General features: G+C 41.3%; 1 non-coding gene across 1 annotated transcript; it reads right to left on the minus strand.

Annotated features, from left to right (window-relative positions):
* Window positions 1–321: 321 nt before the first annotated feature.
* Window positions 322–428, minus strand: LOC137217717 (U6 spliceosomal RNA). Its single transcript, XR_010940219.1, has one exon. It is a non-coding gene; the product is annotated as a U6 spliceosomal RNA (small nuclear RNA).
* Between the last annotated feature and the right edge of the window lie 18610 nt (window positions 429–19038).

Here is a 19038-nt window from a genome sequence, read left to right on the forward strand (position 1 = left end):
TGAAACACTGGAAAAAAGCGGAGTGACGAGGATACAGAACATTTGTTTTATGTCTTCCTGTAAAAACCCTCTGACTTTATTCTGAATATATTAAACACTAGACTCATGCATTTTTAAACAGCATTTGTAATGTCTTTGCACTTATATTAGTTAACCACATTGTTTTTGATACACAAATAGGATTCTTTAAAGAAATACCCTTTTCTCTGAAATGGGTCATATTCTTTTTTTTTTTAACATATTTATTGGAGTATAATTGCTTTACAATGGTGTGTTAGTTTCTGCTGTATAACAAAGTGAATCAGCTATACATATACATACAAAAATATGGAACGCTTCACGAATTTACGCGTCATCCTTGCAGAGGGGCCATGCTAATCTTCTCTGTACTGTTCCAATTTTAGTATATGTGCTGCTGAAGCAAGCACGGGTCACATTCTTTACAGTTAGAGAGCCTACTTATTTCTGCCCACTGAGAAAAGATGGATTCCTTTTTGAGCCTCTTTGAGGTGTTAGAGTCAGCTTAAATTATGCATGCAGTTTAATGCAAATGAAAGGTTTCAATATAAGCAGGTGGTTCTCTGGAGGCTATCCTATTGGCAAAATATTTATCATCAAGTATGTATTCAACTCTTTGTGGGCAACCAATAAATGTCTGTAGACTAAAAAAAGAAAAAAAAATCTATACCTACTTTTTTTAAAAAAAGCAAAAATTAATATTTTTTAAAGCCACTGTTAATTAAGGGTCATTAGAATGTCTATAAACTCAGGAATACATGTCTAATGCAGATGTGACCTAGTTTCCTAGTTCATCACCATAAAGGCCACTGGGCTTAATTCTTATTACACAGAGCTACTCCATTATCTTTTTTTCATTTGCTTTTGTAACCTATCTTTGTGTATTCGTTTATTTTTACTCTACCTTCTGAGAATGACTTTAAGCAGCCTACAAAGGCACATATGATATATCTGAGATTAAAATGTGTTTAAAATAAAAAAAGATGAAGCATCTCTCAGCCTGTGCGACATGATGCACGACATGAGCCAAAGGCTAAAGGCGTATTGTGAAGTCAAACTGGGCTCACCAAAGCTTCTGTGCCTAGAGTTCTGATGTCGGCGGTGACAGATAATGGAGCCAGACCCCCTGCGATTGAATCCTGGTTCTGAACTTGGTTACTCACTGCCATGCCATGTGACCTTCGCCAAGTGCCCTCTCCCCTCGATGCCTCAGTTTCCTCAGGCCTAAGTAAGGGATACTAATAATACCCACCTTAATTCAAACAGCGTGTTGGAACAGTACCTGGCACAAAGAAAGGCCTACCGCGCCATCAAGGAGTACTAGTACTAATCATAGTCATGTTTCAGCAGCAGCCTGGCAAGTAGTGACTCAGAAGTAGTCTCCCTTAGTCAAGGTGAACCACCTAAGTGTGGTTTTTTTGATGCCCTCTCCATTTTCTGTTTCCTTCTCAGTATATTTCTCCTTCCTCTTTCAATGGTGAGTATCCTCACCATCCTACCACTCTTCAGGGGGAGGGTCCCATCCTGTGGCCACTGACAGGCCAAGCTTTACTCTTAGCTGACTGTCACCAATACCTACTCAGAATTTAACAGTATCATAGATTTTAGGTACACCCTTAAGGGCATATTTATGTCACCTAAGTGAGGATATAGAAGACTGAGCAGCTTTTAACCTTGATAAAAGCTTTCTGTTGGCATGATGACTAAAAGCGGGTTGGAAGTCTCCAGCTCCTTCTGGCTCTTAACCCAAACATATTACTTAGTTAATCAGTGGGCTCTGAAGGAGAGAAGGCAACGTTGCATGGATGAAGGAGCTGAGGGAAGGTACAGAGAGCATTCTGGACTACAGCACTGACAGGGAAAAGAACTGGGAAGACACAACCATAGGCATTCTGGGTTTTGGAAATTCCAGTCTGAAAGGCTCTGGCATGAGAGCAATTGCCTCTTGGGGAAGCAATGGGAAGGAGTAGAAAAAGGAGATGCTAATTGTCCTGCATATCTATTGCTGCATAAAGAATGACTTCAAATCTCAGCAGTTCAAAGTAATGAGAATCATTTATCTTGCTCCTGAATCTGCAAGGTGGGAAGGACTTAGCAGGAAGGGTTGTCTCTGTACCACACAGTGGCAGCTGGGCAGTCTCCTGAAGCTGGGGGATCCAACTCCAACACAGCTTATTCATATGGCTGAAGTTGATGCCAGCAGTAACCTGGCCTCAGTCCTCTCCATGTGAGCTTTTCCACAGAGATGCTTAGGCTTCCTCAGAACAGAGGAAGGAACCCAGAGGCTGGGTTCCAAGAATGGGTGTTCCAAGAGACAGGAAGTAGAAGCTTCATGTCTTTTAAGGTTCAGGCCCAGAAACTGGCACAGCAACATCTCACTGTATGCTACTGCTCGAGCCATCACCAAGCCCACTCAGGTGGAAGTGGAGAGGACACAGAACCATCCTCCAGTGAGAGGTGTGTCAAAGAATTTGTGGCTATCTTAACTTGCCACACTCAATTGTCTGAAGTAGAAGAGAAGACTGAGACTCGTATAACCTCTCACTGTTCCTTCTCCATCACTTCAGCAAAGCAGAGGAGCTGCAATTGGCTACCTCATGTGATGTGGCCCTTTCTCTAGCCTCAAGACCACAGAAACCCTTTGGACTCTCAGTTGCTGTATATTAGAATCCCTCCCTTCCTTTTGGGTTACTGATACCCCTTTGCAAAAACCTACTTCCTGGTGTCCTAAAATTGATCGTCTCTGTCTCACTGAGTCAGATTAAATTGTAAAAATAAAATGTTATAGCTGTGGGGAGGGAGGGAGGGATGCAGTTAAATGTATAGTGACCCCCTCAGGGGATCCTGGGCCTTATTGGCCACCAGGTGATTATGAATTTTTGATATGCTTCAAAATGATGACATTCTCAACTATATATTTACAGATAGAACTTAAAGACAAAAATTGGCTATTTTGATGGCTTTTCTGGTAGTAAAACTATCCACATGACACTTATTTAGTCCAAGGCAATGGAAACATGTTAAAAGTTCTTGTAAGAAAACTCTGAACTTAAAGATATCAGAGAAATCTTGTTTTCAGTTATTTCTGCTTCTATATAGATTATATCTATTAAATCCTTCTGTTCTTAAGTGAAAACGTGTACATACCTAAGCCAGAGGACTATTTTGCTAAGAGCCAACTTCCATTATGAGATTTTATAATGGGCTTAAAGAGCAAATGTTCAATATATGATAAAATTAGTTTTTGAAACCCTAGGTGAAGGGGCCAGGAAATTAAAGGAGCCAGGGGATCCTCAAATAAAGATAAAAGATAAAGTTGATTTAGATGTAGGGACTGAGAGTGGTAACTCCTGTGAGAAGTCTGCCTTTGTGTGGAAGAGAAGCAAATGGGTTCATTGTACCAAGGCTATAATTATTTTACCATTTCTCCTAACAGCCTGAAAATTTTCTTATAAAGCTCAGGTTCTTAAATTTTACCCAAAGGGAAAAAAGAAGCATGAGAGAGTCTAATGACTAATGATTTCTTCTCTAAAAATAAATCCCACTTTTGAATGTGGCAGCCTGGGAGGAGACAGACCTGCTCCCACAAGCACGGAGGTAGGAGGCTTCAGTAACAGGGTCACAAGCCACCCCTTCCTTACTCAGCACCAGACACAGGGTTTTCTGTCACACTTCCGGGAGCCCTCCCAAGTCAGAGTTGCTGCAGGATGGGCACAGTGAAGCCATCGTTTCACATCAGATCTAAAGGCATATCAATTCTTCTCTCTGCAAAGCTCAGAAGGATGACATAATGTATTTGGTGAAGGTTCACATGTCTGTTAAAAGATGATTCATCGGGGTAAAAACTAGGACAATAAAATTCTACAGAACGGCTCTGCATCTCCAGGTACTCAGGGATTAAAGGAAACATCAGAAATAAAGTGGATCCTGTCTAGACTGGAAAATATATATAATGGTAAAATAACGAGAACCAAGCAAATGATTAGCTTGTCACAAGTTCTTCATACTGGGAAGTCTCAATAATGGTCAAGCTGAAGTTCAGATATAAACTGTCAGCCCAAGATAGTACGTCCGTGATTGAGGCCAGTGCTACTCAAAGTGTGGTCCATGAGACCAGCAGCATCAGCATCACCTGACATGTTAGAAATACAAGTTCTTGGGCCCCATCCCAGACCTACAGACCCAGAATCTCTGGGGATGGGGGCCAGCAATCTGTGTTTTACTAGCACTCCAGATGATTCATAAGCACACTATTGTGTGACAAGCCCCGATTCAGATTGTGGATAGAGGAAAAATGACAAAATAGACATCTGGTTGACTCAGCCTTAACTCTCAAGAATGCATAACAAAATGAGGCATAATTCATGTGTTATTTAGGTATTTAGGAAACCGCCTAAAGTTTGATAGGGTCTGAATAAATGCTAACAGATGAAACTTGACAAGTTCACAAATCAGTTACTAAAATCATTCCTCCCCAAATTACTAAGGGTGTACTCCGCACTTCAGGAAATGGTAATGTAAGTTATATATGAAGTTTAAAGACCTAAACAATATGAGGAAGAAGCCAGGCAGAGTGCTGGGTCAGCAGAACGTGGTTCTTGCCCCTTGGACAGAGAAACACCTGGGCCCAGTACAGAGGTCAAGAGGCCAGGTTGGGCTGGACAGAACATGTCCCCCTGGCAGTGAGAGGCAGCAGAGCCAGGGAGTCCACATGGATATAAGGGGACAATTGTAGATCACGGACAGCAAGCAGAAACACACAATCAGAAGCTTAAAATCTAACCTGTTCCAATTTGGTCCCATTTTTAAGTGGCTCAACACCAAGGTGATAAACAGTATAAGGGTTTGGGGGCCTACCTTTATTAGGTGCTGGCTCACAGTGTGGCGTGGGCCAGGCTGATGGTGAACATAACCAGACAAGCCCCATGGGTGCTGCGGGAAAATTAAATATGGTGATGCAAATTGGAGGTCACATTCAAAATTGTTAAATAGGGACTTCCCTGGTGGTCCAGTGATTAAGACTCTAGGCTTCCACCGCAGGGGCACAGGTTCGATCCCCGGTCGGGGAGCTAAGATCCCACATGCTGCGCAGTGTGGCCATAAAAAAAAATTGTTAAATATATTGTTGGTATATTCAAAGCAAGGAAACTGCCGATCACACATTCCACAACAATGACTGAGCAAGCGCCAAGCACCAGCTGCATCACAATTCTCCATCTTTGGGTTGGAAGTAGTGTTCACCGGAATTGTATTAGCAGACCTTGGCTCCTGGAAGACGTCCTCCATCCACCAAGACCTAAACGGAGCTCTCTTTAGAGCAGTGGCTCTCAATCTCTGGAGTTTTAATACATGATGTCTAGGCTCAGGTCAATTGTATAGCTGAAGATGGGAGCCAGGGACATTTTTAGAAAGCTCACCAAGTCATTCTATCACAGCCAGGGCTAAGAACCGAGGGAAGGGGAAGAGAGAAGAGAAAAAGCCAGTCCTCATCCAGCCTGCCGTGGGGAGGTAGGGGGAAGGAGGGATAGGACAGACTCACGACTGGAACCTCAAGTGAGCTAATTATGTTAGGAACCCATGTGCCTGAAACACCCACACTCAGACATTTGTCTGCAACCTGACATAAAATGTAATTCTTAAAAAACTGTGCATTTCATGTTAATGATGTATGTTTGGGTGATGATGGGTAGATAAAACAGGCACAATGAGAGGAACCAGTGAAAGGAACCAGGTGACAAATGGGGAAGGGGACTAACAGTTCCTCAGCAGAATCTCAATATTCATTTGTCGAACTGAATGAAACTGACAGGTATGTATGTACCAGGCTCTAAGTATTGCACAGTAGATCACTTCCCTCAGTCCAGTGACTGTCTCTGTTAATCCTATTATACCCCTATCTTACAGATTAAGAAATCAAGGCTTACCCAAGGTAAAGCAATTCAGTCCTTTCAGACCTCAGACCCTCTTCCACTATCTTGGGTTACAACAGCATTGAGCAGCTCCTGGGCCACTGCAGTTTGGGTTTTTCAGTTTGAGTTCCTGGGACAGGTAGGGGTGGGGGATCTTGATAAGAGTAGCTTAATGTCAAAGTGGCTTCTAGAATAGTTCTTAGACACCTACTCAGTCTCTGCTCATTTTACTAAAACTCTACCCAGTAGTGTCTCAGGTCCTGGGTCTTTGGGAAAGAAGCTCCCATCCCCACCTCCTCTGTTAGTGGGACTACTGAAATATACATCTACCATAGCAGCTTTGTAGACAGATATTATGTCAATGCTTCTACATGTTCCAAATCCCACCTCTCTAGGCTTGAGAAACTCAAGAATGAAGAACTCAGTCTTGCATCCCCAATACATAATACTATAGCTACATAGTAACTTCTTAACAATGGTCTGTTGAATGAATGAATGAATGAATACAGAGCTGACCCCACAGGGGATTCCGACTCCAGTTTCCAAGGGATTTTTTTCATTCATTCAAGAAACATTTGTTGAGCATCTACTATGTATGATGCACAATTCCAGGAAGTGGGGATACAGAAATGAACGCCAATAAAGGCTCTCAATTATCACCTCTACTGCACCCATATTAAGAGCTTAAAAATGGGCATAAGGTAGAAAGGAATAAGAATGTAGTATGGGGCTTCCCTGGTGGCACAGTGGTTAAGAATCCGCTTGCCAATGCAAGGGACTCGGGTTCGAGCCCTGGTCCGAAAGATCCCACATGCCGCGGAGCAACTAAGCCCGTGCGCCACAACTACTGAGCCTGCACTCCAGAGCCTGCGAGCCACAACTCCTGAAGCCCGGGCGCCTAGAGCCCGTGCTGTGCAACAAGAGAAGCCACCGCGATGAGAAGCCCGCGCACCGCAACGAAGAGTAGCGCCCGCTCACCACAACTAGAGAAAGCCCGCGCACAGCAACAAAGACACAACGCAGCCAAAAATAAATTAATTAAAATAAATAAATTAAAAAAAAAAGAATGTACTAGGACTGCTTTTGACTTGTAACATTACTTAATTTTACTTGGCTTTTCCATTACATACTTGCTTTAAATGAGTCCATCGCATTGTCCTGTCATTAGACAGACAATTCTAGGAGAAAGGCTATTGCGTTGCTTGGAATTGCTGACTTGATACACAACCAAAGCTGCCTGCCTATGAACAAACCTAGGAAGATAACAGATTTCCATACCCACATGAGCAGAAGCAGGCAGGCTATTGCTTCTGTGTATCATTCAAGCCACATAAAGGGGAGCGAGGGGCCCAAAAACTCAATGGAGATACAGCAAATTAATTAAAACACATTCTTCATTGTCCAAAATTTGGGTAATAAATGCTCTACAAAATGCACTGAGAAGGAAGTCGAATGCTCTGTGGCCGCATTTTGCACCTTTCATTCTGGCATTATGAGAACAGGCCTCCGAGGAGCTGCCTCAACCTGTGTTTAACACGGAGCTTTGTATGTCAGTGGATGCTCTGCTGGCCCCTGGGAAGAGTGAGAGCTACAAATATTATTTACCCCCTAGATCCTGGTTATACACAGACATTACATTCATGGCCCACTCCAGATCATATTTTCTGAAAGCCCGGGCATTGGTTCTAGTCTGCTGAGGATGGAAAGTCTATCTTTATTCAAAACCAATAATCTTTGGAAAAAGATGATAGGGAGATAATTAATTTAATGGCCATTCCGAAAAATTTATTTACAGGGAAGAATTCCAAAAGTCTCGTTTAATTACAAAGATAAAAATGCATTAATTTTACAGGTCAAGTCATTCCAGCAAGCCTCTAACTCAGGGGAAAGGTTCAGAATTGAAAATTGGTGCTCTGAGTGTACCAGGTAACTTTCCCCCTCCTCTCTAATAGCTTGATTGTTTTGTTTTGTTTTTTAACAATGTCTCTCTGTGTTTCAGGCACTCTGGCTTCTAGGAGATGATAGGGCATCACTGCTCTACTAAATCAATATTTGTCCACACTCATAAAATATCTGAGAAATAGATGGTCATTTATATAGTCTCTTCTTTCTACAGGTTGCCTTCTTTCTTAATGTAAACTATCACCTATCACCTTCCTATATTTTCAATTATGCTTCTGTGCGACTGTCAAGTAAATCATCAGAAAAGACAACTAACTGAAACTGCTGCATTTCCCACTCAGTTCAATTTCACATGGTCCACCTTAGAGAAGTATTAGGAATAATATACTGGATATGGTTGTCTCTCAGTCTGTATTAAAGCAGATGTCACGACCAACCTTAAGTAATGCAAATATCCACTGAGTATAGTTGCTGTGCCATGGAGCCGTGAAACTCTTAGGGTGGGATGCACGCCTGAAGTCATTCTTCTTCTTTTGCTTTAGAAAGGCGAGCAGTGCATATACCATTTATTCCATAACCCATCAGTAGAGTCCAGAATAGCAACTGATCATCGAGCATCCTTGTATTTCTGCAGCTAAGCGCATGAATAGTCATAAGGGGCAAGAGAAACAAAGACTACAAATAGGTTCATGTCAGTTTTTAAACGCATCTGATAAGTTACAAATTGTATCAAGTAGAAAAGTAAGATTTACAGAACCATTCATTCGACAAACTTTCATGAAGCTAGGGGTTTGAGAAACAAAAGACACCCTTTCCCAGGGAAGGAGCTCACAAAGGCAGAAAGAATAACTCGGTGTGACAACAGAGCTAGCCAGAGGGTGCTAAGGTCGCGGAGAGAAAAGATACCTAATCCAGTTTGGGAAGATTTTCCAGGAGAGGGTGATGCCCAGTCTCAGTCTTGAAAAGTGGGAACATAACCTGAAGAAGGGAAGAGATGGAAGAATGTTCTGGGCAAGGAAAACGTACTCCAAGGCAGCTACTACGGTCAGGAAGGACCGAGCAGAGGATGCTCAGAACAAGCTGAACTCAGCATCATGTTTGACAATTTCTCTACAAGTAAACATCTATTTTTGGTCTATTATGATATTGAACTTTTCTTCTGTTAAACGCTACTGTATATTTATGTCAAAGCTGCCTTTTATTGGACTCTTACTGGACCTTATCTTTGTTTCTCCTGCATAATTCTTTTTTTTTTTTTTGCAGTACGCGGGCCTCTCACTGTTGCGGCCTCTCCCGTTGCAGAGCACAGGCTCCGGACACGCAGGCTCAGCGGCCATGGCTCACGGGCCCAGCCGCTCTGCGGCATGTGGGATCTTCCCGGACCGGGGCACGAACCCATGTCCCCTGCATCGGCAGCCGGACTCCCAACCACTGCGCCACCAGGGAAGCCCTCTCCTGCATAATTCTAATCAATGTCTGGGGATATTTTTTAAAAAAGAAATGAAATCCAAATATGCTTTGGCTTATGTGTCACCTTACCTCCATGTAACTCAAAATCTTCACAGATATTTTCACAGCTCTGCTCTATGCCAAATTAACTGCAGAAAAATGATGCAAACTTGTATCAAAACCTACAAAAAAGGTTTCATGTAGTAGGAGCAGAGAGAGGGCAGGACAGAGATGGTATAAGAACTCAAGTAGGTAAGATAAAAAGTAAAGTGGGTTTTTAAAACTACCATTGGAACATGTGATTTGGTATAATTCAAAAGTAATAAATCTGAGGAGGCACATCATTTTATCACTTCAAGCTTAACTCTCAAACATGGACCTTTTAAATGTCAGTAAAAGTTGGGTTCTTTTTCTCAAAGAGTAGATGAGCATTCAAAGCATAGAACATCTTTTCAGGATGTGCTCTGAGTGTTGACAAGGAAACGCTCATCTTTACCACTTTCTGAATATCACTGATGGGCTCCAAAGACAGACATAGCCATCAACGGCATGCACAGATGCTCATAATCATTTGAAGAAGAGGTTTTTAGTTGGGGGAGCTGGTGTGCTGCATTTGCTAATTGCTTCCTCTGTAATCTCCCATTCAGGCTTGCTTTCTGCCTTTTGAGTCTCTGATGTGATCAGCAGCAGGTGATGCAGACCCAGTCCCCATGAGACCGTGACAGGTGCATGCGGCACTTTGCCTGTGCTAACTCATCTTGCCGTGGTGAATTTGTCAATGACTTCTATAACTCGCTCCATCAGGTTTCAAACATGCTTTAATGACCTCGAGGCTGCAACACACCCAATGTTATTTGTCTTCATGTACGTTCTTTTGTCTGTTGCTAAAAAAAAAATTTATTCAACTTGAAAGGTTTCTGATCTAATTGTTAATGTTAGTGTTTCATTATTCAAACTCTGTGTTCATTTATGGGGTTGGGCCATTTCTGGACTTCTTCCTTCCTTGAGTTTCTTTAGAACACTTATTATAGAGAAGTTACAAGGCGAACTATTCAGTTTTGGTCTGGCTCTGCTAGCAATGTCGTTATTGCTTTTGGATTGAGTGGCAGGTCACTGACAAATACGGCACCTCGCAAGGGAACCTTGAGGACAAGGGTAGAGATAGGATATGGGCACCTGGGATAAAGCGAAGTGCTAGGTGGGGTAGTTCCACGGGTGACCATCTGCCAAGCCCTCTCCAAGAAGCAGCAGGAGGAAGGGCTTTCTAGATGAGATTCTTATATACCAGCAGTCAAATAATCAACTGTTATTTACTGTGTGTCTCATAGACATTTGAAATTATACAAAGACTAACAGCCCATTTAGATAGGGATCCTGAGCTATCCCTGCTTTAAAAAACCAAAGCAGATTTCTCTTCTTTATTAAAAAAAATAAAAGGAAAAACATCTTCCCAGCCAAACTGAAAGGCACTAGTCAACTCGCTCTTTTAAGTGACTGCGCAGCTGTTCCTGATGCAAGCTGTCCGGAAAGGCAAGTTGTCTCCTAAAGAAGCATTCAAAGTTTGCATAACTCTTCATCAATGCTAAGAAATAAAAAGTTTTGGAGGTAGGATATGTCACGTTGATGAAACAATCATTCCTCCTCTGAGTATGAGCAATCATACACTTTCTACGATTTAGATACGATGTATGGATTAACCACAAAAAGGCTTTTTTAAAGATCCCCTTTTATGGCAGAACTTTCAAAAACAGGATTTTAGATGACGATTAGGCAGAAAAGACCATATTACCATATAGTCAAGATTTCAGTACAAGGTTAACACAGAGGGTTGCCAAATTGGATTTTCTATCCCAGACCTCTCACCTTCGCTACAGCCCCAGACTCTGAGCTATGGAGAGCCACCTGGACATCCTGCCCTCACCTCAAATCTGAAAAGGCACAAAGGGAAAACTCATCACTTTTTTATCCCTCATTTACCCATACAAAAACAGCAACAAAAACAAAGCAAAGAAAACCTGTGGTTCTGCTTCCCAAGTTTCCAATTCCTTCTAAAGATACCACTATTATCGTAGCCTCATTCAATCAACACATGTGAGGGAGATATAGATGGATAAGCCACATGGCCAACCTCTAGTGCACAGCATTAAAATGTGATTGGTGTTGTGACAGAGTTACGCGTAAAGTATCAGGGAATGAAGATCAGCAGTATCAATCACAGCCTTTCACAGAGGTCAGAAAATCCTTTGAGAAAAGACAACACTTAGATTGAGACTTGAAGGACTGAAAGGAGAGGAGGAACATTCCAGGCAGAAAGGAACAATGTGTGAAAAGGAGGCATGAAATTTCAAGGGGGATTGCAAATAGGTCAGTGGAATCAGACGGCAAGATAGATGTGGGGACCTGGTAGAACAAGGATGGGAATGTGAGCAGATCATGAAGAACTCTATCTACTAAGAAGTTTGACCTTTATATCAGTAGGGAACCACTTGAATGACTTGTCCAGATGCATTTCAAAAATAATTATACCAGATTTGAAAGTTTGGACTATTGCTCAGAAAATATTCACTTAACCTCCCTTCTACTTGGAGTATATACCTCCCTGCCCTATTGACTTGGGCTTCGTAGTGTGACTTACTTTGACCAAAGGAATGTAACTCTAACAGAAGCTTGAAGTATACTTCACCCTATGATGGCCATGTGAAGAGCATGTTCTAGTCAGCCTCTGTCCCTTCAGCCTGGGACCCATGAGACCCATGCTGTAGCTGTGAAGCCTGGAGTTCAAAGCCTGGTCCATGGATCCCAAAACATGGAACCAAGCCCCACCAAGTTGCAGCCTGAAAAAGAGCCACTTTAGCCAACCCAAACACTTACGAGCAAGAAAAGTAAATGGTTTTTGTTACAGACCACTGAATTTGGGAATGATCTGTTACACAGCACTACTGCAGCAATAGCTGACTAACACATGCATGTTAGGAAATACGACAACAATTTTTGCCTTCCATTTAACCTTGTACTCCTTCCAAATCCAAAATACCAAGGAGATATTCTTTCAGTCCTTCTTTAGAATTGTATTACTGGAACAGCCTCCTAATCAATATTTCTGAGCCTGGTTTTGCTCAGTTCCCATCCATCCTGAAGTCTTATGTCTAGACTACTCTTCTTAAACACCATCTTCATGTCATATCTCATCTCACAATCTGCAAGACGTCCCATTACATAGCATTTCACATTCAAATGCAGGTGTTTCCAAACACGACCAAGTAGTTTAACCCCTTCACTGTTTGCACCCCAAACTAATTCTTTATGCCATATCTTTGTTCAGGCAGAAGAACTCTATTTCTTTTCACCTCATCTACAAAGCTTCATTTTAAGCCACGTTTTTTCCATGTAGTAATCACCCTTCCCAAACTTCTTAGAGCTGCAAGGACTACACGGTTCTATGACATTTTTAGTCTATATCCCAGGAGCACCTAGTTAAGCAGTGACTTTGTATACGTGTATATCTTACTTTCCCAACTACCTTGAAATCTCCTTGAAAGCCAGAACTACATCAAATTTTACTACATTCTCTTGTCCCTTCCCCCACCCCATTCCCCATTCTTTGCAGAATGGCTGGACACCATAGACAATGGAAATTTGTTTGATACCCTAAAATAAGTTTTCATTTCTTCAATACATATTGATTAAGCCCCTACTATGCACCAGGCATTGTGATATGTGATGGCTGAAAACAGATGAACAAACTGTCACCTAGGGCCTCAAAAGCTTTACAATTTACAGCAACAATAAATATACAAAAGGAAGCATTACTGATTTCCTCTGAAGGAATCTCACTTCATTTGCTGCATATATTTTAAATGTTCATATCTATTGCCAGACTAAAAGGCTGAAAGAGGAGCATGACAGATGCACTTGCTGAAGTCACACTCATGTCTTACCCAGAGAAGTTTCTTAACCTAATTGCCGCTACCCTGGGAACATGACCGTCAATCCTGACTTTTTTCTTCACAAAGGCAGTGAGGCGGAGCCAAAAGGGCACCTGGGGAGGGAACCTTCTGCTGAAGCACACTATGTATAGGTTTCCAGTTTACCAGAAACAAATATTTAAATGCGTTTTCTTAATTTTCCCCCTGTCATCTGACAGAGATGCATCAACTTCCCTAATTTATCAAAGAGCCAGTGTGTCACATTACAGAATCAATGCACTAACTAATGGAATCTCATTCTCTAGGTATACTGTCTGGCTTTATTTTTCTTTTTATAAATGGAGAGTGTCTCTAAATAACTGAATCTCCCATACAGGCCATTACAGAGTACTGAGTAGAGCTCCCTGTGCTCTACAGCAGGTCCTTATTAGTTATCTATTTTATATATAGTAGTGTGTATGTGTCAATCCCAATCTCCCAATTTATCTCTCCCCCCCCCGATCGCCTGGTAACCATAAGTTTGTTTTCTACATCTGTGATTCTACTTCTGTTTTGTAATTAAGTTCATTTATACCCTTTTTTAGATTCCACATATAAGCGATATCATATATTTGTCTTTCTGTGCCTGACTTACTTCACTCAGTATGACAATCTCTAGATCCATCCATGCTGATGCAAATGGCATTATTTTGTTCTTTCTTACGGCGGAGTAATATTCCATTGTATATATGTACCACATCTTCTTTTTCCGTTCCTCTGTTATGGACATTTAGGCTGCTTCCATGTCCTGGCTATTGTAAATAGTTGTCAGCCACACTTTAATGAACATAAGAGTTGGAGAGTTGGACATTTCAAATGCAATTTGATACTAATTACGAGAGTGGATGTTTAACCACATAAGTGAATAACTTTGCCGCATGTTTAGTCCAAGTCCACGTGGTCCCTGGCTATGACAGATGCCAAATCAGAAGAGAAGTTGATATCACCATTGGGTAAAAGCCTTCAAATGACCAAGAAGAATAATTACGTTAATTTACATTGACAGACACAGTGAGATTTTGACAAATTAAAGTATTTAGTTTCTCTTAATACTTCAAATAACTGCATGTTTAAATATCTAACTGGTGAAAGAGCATCCAAGAATTCATTGTCTTCAATTCTCAATCCTTCAATTTGAAGGAGTATTTTCCAAGAAAAGTAGACTCTTTGGTGGGGGAAAGAAGTCTGAAATGTTGAAGACTGAACTCTATTTACAGCTCCCTGGCAACTAAAATGGGAAACCTAAGCAAATAAAGATAGCAGGACCCAGGCAAGGGTGGGAAAGATTGGGATGACAAAATTAAATTTCTCTGGGACCTCTTCCAGGCTGATCTGTGACTGAAAAAAATAAAGTGTTACAGTATGCCACTGCAAAGAAACAGATGTCAGGAAACCCAAAATTTGAGGGGAAGTGGTGCTTCAAAGTACCACACTATAGTGTGACATGCTTGTTGATCATCTTTGATCTTCAGAAACTTTTGAAAGACTTTGCTAAACTCTTAATTAAACCTAACTTTCATTGTAAAGAACTACAATTTAGTTACGAGAAACATTTTAGTACAAAGACAAAATACATAATCCTGGGGGAAAAGAAAAGGTCCAAAGACCACATATTCAAGCTGTTCTGAGACAAAAAGGAGAGCTGTTGCAAGTATCTTGGAGTCTTAAGTGGAAAAGGGACTGGAGAAAATGGATTTTTTTTTAAGCGAAACCAGTATTTCAAATTATTCTGGGCCTACTTTAGAGCAGACATATGGCATTAAATATGCAATAATGAAAAGAAAGAACACAGTCGCAAAACTGGAATGACGGACTAAGCATAGAGCTTCCTACAGAATTGATGTCTTCTAGAAGTCTAGGACCTAAATGTAAACTTTGGGGTGCCTGAGTTATTGGGATGAACATGCCCCATTATCACTCATTATCTGGAGAACTAGCAAGCATAGAAATTGCATTTTGTAAGAATCATCTTTTAGATTTAATCTAAAATACAGCTCCTACACACACACACACACACACACCCCACTGAACACAGTTTGCTATTTGTGTGTTCGTGAATTTAAGAACACTCCTGAAGACAACCAACCATAAGGAGATGAAGCAACAAATAGAGTTCAACCTTACAGACTCCATAGCCCCTTTCGGCAGCTTCTCCCTCATTTCAAAGACCTCTCCCACTCCCGAATGTGCTACCCAAACAAAACTACACTAGCTCTATCCTGTTATCTTCTCATCATAAGAGCAAACAACCTGTGGGCTCTCGCTGTATTTAGTAACTCAACATGTTACCTCTCCTAAGACTATCAGCCTTTAAAAGAAGAGAACAAGTCTATGCTAGATTCAAAGGAATGAGCTCCACGAACTAGTAGGGGAGGAAGTTGGGGGGAAAATAACTTTCCTCCAACCCTCAAGCCACCTTATGCGATGAAGCCCTCCTTTCCCAAATGCATATCCCAGGCTCTGTCAACCTTGGCGCTACTGATATTTGGTGCTGGAGAACTCTTTTTCATGGAAGACTGCCGTGCACTGTAGGATGTTTAGCAGCATCCCTGGCCGATAGCATCCCTTCACTCAGTTTTGAAAATCAAAAATCCCCATATATTGCCAAATGTCTCCTGGGGGGCGAAATCACCCGGCTGAGAAGCGCTGGTCTATGTGAAGACAGGCCTTACTTGCAAACACCAGTCACCTTAAATTCAATGCCTCAGATTGCGGTTTTTATCCCTGTGCAGTTGCTGTTAGTACATACATCACTCTTTAGAAAAGAACAAAAAAAACAACAAAAAAACCCACAGGAAACCTGCTCATCACAAAATAATTAGCAGAACTGGACTCCAGTCAAGAGCTTTTGTTCTTGTTTCATTGAAGAAAAATTTACACATGAAAATATTCTCAAGCAAGGACTCAATACATCATCACATTGTTTGCCCTCAGACTTATTTACAAATACCTATTTGAAAATATATTAAAGGGAAAATGACTATATTCCTTTAGACTCACTGTGGCTTTTGAAATTACTGCATCACAAAAACAGATGGAATGAAAAAATAACTTAAGAACATATGAAGAGGCAGAGCTTTGTTTTTGCAAAAATGCTAATATTAGATCCCTGACTTGTACAATACATGTCTCTGGCTCAAATTAGACATACTGGTCTATAGAACATGTTGATTTTTTTTTTTTTTTTTTTTTGCGGTACGCGGGCCTCTCACTGTTGTGGCCTCTCCCGTCGCGGAGCACAGGCTCCGGACGCGCAGGCTCAGCGGCCACGGCTCACGGGCCCAGCCGCTCCGCGGCATGTGGGATCTTCCCGGACCGGGGCACGAACCCGTGTCCCCTGCATTGGCAGGCGGATTCTCAACCACTGCGCCACCAGGGAAGCCCCAGAACATGCTGATTTTTAAATGAATGTTTACTTTTGCTTAACTTTTTTTGGTACTCCCCTTCTCCATTCCTGATGGTTTCCTGAGATCAGTGGAACTCAACTAGGAGCAATTTTGCCCCCCTCCCCCCAAGGGTGAGGGATTTGTCAATGTTTGGAGACATTTTTGGTTATCACAACTCAGAGGTGGTGGGAACGGGAACACGGCTGACATGTAGTGGGTAGAGGCCAGGGACGCTGTTAAACATCCTACAATGCACAGGATGGCCCCCACCACGAAGAATTATCCGGCCCCAAAAGTCAAGAGTACCGAGGCTGAGAAATCCCAGTCTGGACACATAATTAGAACTCCCATACACAACCCCTGATTTGGTTACAACCTATGGGAAAGAGGTGGTACCCACATCTTCTCCATTTGTTTAATGACCATGATGCGTAGGCTATTACCTGAAAAATCCAATTTATTGGAAAGAGAAGACAAAGAAATAACTTCATTCTTCTTGTTTAAAACATTCTTGGTAAACTAAAAAATTAAAGTATTGTTGGAATAAAATAATATCTTTTAAACGGATGAATTGTAACATTTGCAAAAAACAAGGACCATTTTGGAACCCGGTATCTGTGGGTTATGCATTTGAACCTCCACAGGGAGCTTAAGGCTCTTTTCCTCACCCTCTACCCCCTCATCCTCCCCCAAGAGGAGGCAGCTCCCCGCAGGGCAATAATGCTGAAGGGCCTCCCCAGGGCAAAAGGAGGCCATGATGATAGAGGGTGGGGACAAAGAGTGAGCAATAAGGAGAACTCACGTGGGGGCAGGGTAAACAAAAAAAGAGAGAGAGAGAACTCAAGTGAGGCTCCAATCCTCCTACCCCTTTAAGGAAATCTCTTCACCATGAATTTATTTTCTCTTTACATCTCTTTTCAGGAATTCCAGCTAAAATATTTGAATGAGAGCTCTGATCTCACTTAATTTTTTTTTGAAGATTTATGTAATCGTATCACATTGTTCCAAGTTCTCTAAAGGCAGTGGAACTCAATAGAGGACAATCAAAATATTAAGGTACAAAACACAGGTGGTGAAAGATCCCACCAAATGTAGGCATCTCCTTGGGACTCTGGGAAAGCCACACTAGATTCCTATGCTGAGAGACTAAACACGTGGCAACAGCAGTAACATGCTGGTTTTTGTAATAATCCTTGAAAGTATATAAATAAACCAAATCTCTGCAAATAGAAATCCTGCGAGCTCTTCTTGTGATTAAGAATTTAAAGCACCAATCTTCTCCTGGGCTTGGAGACTTTTAGAACAAAAAGTTTGAAGTGGAACTGGAAAACAGTTCTATATTACAGATGCACCCACATTGCTCATGTAATATTTATGAGCCTCAGAATGAGCATTCTGATTATTCCCAGCTGATTTTAACAACAGATTTTTTTCCCTCTCTTAATTAGGTGCCTGCATGCAAACAAAAGCCTATTATAGCACTCAGAAAGAACACACTGAATAAAATTAGAGCAGATCTATCTTCTAAATCATTGGATAGTAGTCTAGATATAAAAATAAAACGGTTCCCTGTGATCTGGATGTGAGCGCACTTGCAATAAAACTTTTATACGATTTCTATTGCCACTCTTTGTAATCACGGCAAGTAAACCCAAAATCAACTCGAAGTTCATATAATGCATCTCAACTGAGATGCACGCTTTATCAGTGTCAAAGGTAGGGTTGTCTCCTTTTCTGTTTAGAGGAGCAAATTTCTAAATGTTCTCAGGTGACTAAGGTAGATAACTAAAATGTAAAGGAAATCATTTTTCCTACTGCTCAAAGCACAGAAGAAATATTCCAGTTTCAAGAGGATGTAAGAAGGGTGGAACTTTTAGAAGCAATCACTATCCGTAAGCTTGACTTTGGTAGCCTATTAAACTGCAGTTAGTGCCTAAATTTAAATCCCTGTCTGTGGTTAGAATAGAGGTACAAAGTTACGTGTACATTTGTACACATACATTTGAAATACATTTGTATTTCAAGAAAAAGATAAAATAGATTCAAAGGCATGGGATCCGCACAGGTAACAATAAAAGTCTGGCTCCTTGTTTTACATGATAATTAGTTTACGAAATCATACCTTGTTAAGTGTTTATGCTTGAAACATTGGACCTTATTTTGAAATGCTGTTAAGGATTAGATTCTGTGACACAGACCCTAAGGTGACCCCCAATGATTCCCATCCTCCTGGTATTGGTATATTTCACCATAATTCATTTTCAAAGTTAGTAAGAATTACCCAAGTGCTTAGTGATACAAAAAATAAGGTACTATGGGAATAAAGAGGGACCTATTCTAGGGTGAGATGTTGGCGGGCTGTGGTATGGAGAGGAGAGAAGACAGGGTACACAGTATTTCTATATACAC

The sequence above is a fragment of the Pseudorca crassidens genome, chromosome X (genome assembly GCF_039906515.1).
Source record: "Pseudorca crassidens isolate mPseCra1 chromosome X, mPseCra1.hap1, whole genome shotgun sequence".
Taxonomy (NCBI): domain Eukaryota; kingdom Metazoa; phylum Chordata; class Mammalia; order Artiodactyla; family Delphinidae; genus Pseudorca; species Pseudorca crassidens.